Here is a 2,500-nt window from a genome sequence, read left to right on the forward strand (position 1 = left end):
TATTTCATTGGTGTACCGAGATGAATAACAGCTCATAAGTGGATTTCCCCTCTTCTGAATTCAAGTAATAATAATAATAATAATAATAATAATAATAATAATAATAATAATAATAATCATTTTCTTTCAATTATTTTGAAAGACTTGCAGAAAGGTTAATATAGTCTGTTTTAATTGTGGCAAGAGAAGCCCTTTCAGGAAGGAATGATTGTCAAACAAACCGAAAGCAGTCGCCTTAGTGATTAAGGATTATTCGACTTCACAGAATGTGAAGACGAAAAAACAATCGGGAAAGAACGAAGAAAAAAATAAACCTGCCAACGTTTATACGAAGAACAGGAAAAACACAAACCACCTAGATACCTTTAAACACTATTTATGAAGGTACGTTAGCAAGTTGTCACCATAGTGTGGTGATACGAGGAGTAAACCCGTTGGTGAAATCGTCTCTTACAGGGGATTCGGTTATTTTGAAGGGAATAAGAATTGAAGAAGTTACCATTTTTGCCGTTTGAAACGGCCATGCAAGTTGGTGACACGTAATTCTAATTTTGCGGTAAATGATTCATTTGCTATCGAAAGAGTAGACATCCTGCTGGGTTATGAGGTTAGTGGAATGCAGTTTAAACTTTCTCCATTGTACCAGAGGAGTTATTGAAATATAGTCCTACGACTGAACTTGAGAAGGCCTACTCTCTCTGTTTCCTAGTTGTGTAATGACTAGGAGTACGGCAAAGAAAGAAGCTGGAATAGAAGAAAAATAAATCTAAGGAGCGATGAACTTGAATGATTTGTTTTCTAAAGAAGAGGATTCCCTTGATGGTATGCCAGAAGAGAACTCTTGAGTAAGCCCACGTGAAGAGGAACTACAGACGAGTGGACAAGAAGAAATAGGACTTTAAGAAATAGAAAACTTAGTGTTAGAAGTTTGACGAGTGAGTAGGGAAAGGCTGATAGGATTACAACGGAAGGATGTAATATTACCAGGATTACAACGGAAGGAGGCACAGCAGTGTCCAATCTGTTATTATCCCAATGATGGGTTGTTTATGAGGAAGCATTGACCCGCCGATATACCTAGGAATGCCGAATGGTGGATATGCCGTCAGATATTGATTCCCGAACCATTGAGAAGACAGGTGATCGCTATAGCACACGAGATGGGACTTATGGTGTAAAAAAAGACGACAGAGAAGATTTTCAAAAACCTTTTCTGGCCTGGCATGCATAAGGACTTGAACCAGTTTTGCCACGCATGTCACATATGTTAGATGTCTGTAATCTCCCTTAGCCCGATGGAAGTACGTGGAGAACCCTTCAGCAAAGGACCAAGAAAATTTTGATAGAAAAAGAGAAGGGTCAAGAGGAAACAGATGGTGAAAATGTCAAGGATTTGAGGAAAAAGATCAGTGAGTTAAGGGAATTTTCCTCAGAAGATATGAAAACGATTCAAGGATGAACGAAGAGGAAGTTTGGTGTGGAGTGTACGAACAGACTGTTTACGGTAGAATATCAGGTATTGGTCTAGTCATCAATAAGGAGATTCCCTATTGCCAACAAGTTCTCTGAACCATTACGGATTTTGTAGAAGAGCTGTGACCGGACATACGTTATTGAAATACCAGGAAAAATGAATTATGTGAATATGGCCATGTTAACTTCGAAACCTATACTTCAACCCAGATTTCATTAAAAAGTTCTTTATCAGAGTGGATGCGTGGATAACGGGATTGGATATGTCTTATTGTAAAAAGATAAAGAAGGAATCCTTCACCCTGTTTGTTTTATGTCGTCAAATCTGAAGAAGCACCAACGAGCATACTTGACAGTTGAAAAGAAACTTCTAATGTTAGTAATAGTGATAAGGTTGGAAATTACGTGAATCGACTACAAAATCAGTAGATAACAGTGTATTTGGATCATAATCCTTCAAATATTGTTAATAAGATGAAAAAGTAATCATAAAAGATTAACTAGGTAGTCATATGCCTGCAACCGTATTGTATTAATGTAAAGCATATATCAGGTAAATATAACGGGGGGTGGCAGATTAATTATTTAACGAGGGGTGAATCGTTGGATTGAGTCCCAGAATAAATAATCTCTTTAGGGGGAGCTATCTTATGAAGCCGGTCTAGCCTAGAGTAAATATTTATCAGTGAATTCCATATGTGTATTTAAGAGATGAATAGCCAGCTCATAAGGTGAGTTCCTCTTCTCTAGTTTTGGGTAATCATATATAAATTATGTAAGACTTTCGTCATTTATTTCACTGTTTTCTTCATCCAAGATAGTAAATGTAAATTTATGTTGTTTTTAGAATTAACTATATATTTCACGTATTTTGTTAAGTGTTACATAATCTGTTTAAGAGCGTTATATGACCCTATAAGGTATGAACGAGGGCTTATGTAAATTTTTTTATAAGGTATTGCGTCATATTTGTGAGAAAATATGCAATTCTTATATTTACCATATGTTTTGAGGTATCTCGAAAACC

At 36.3% G+C, this 2,500-nt stretch overlaps 1 protein-coding gene across 1 annotated transcript in view; it reads left to right on the top strand.

The window, feature by feature from the left end:
* LOC137620109 (uncharacterized) overlaps window positions 1-2,500 on the top strand; it is a 40,437-nt gene that overhangs the window by 28,680 nt on the left and 9,257 nt on the right. The window lies entirely within an intron of this gene.

The sequence above is a fragment of the Palaemon carinicauda genome, chromosome 26, assembly GCF_036898095.1.
Source record: "Palaemon carinicauda isolate YSFRI2023 chromosome 26, ASM3689809v2, whole genome shotgun sequence".
NCBI classification, from domain to species: domain Eukaryota; kingdom Metazoa; phylum Arthropoda; class Malacostraca; order Decapoda; family Palaemonidae; genus Palaemon; species Palaemon carinicauda.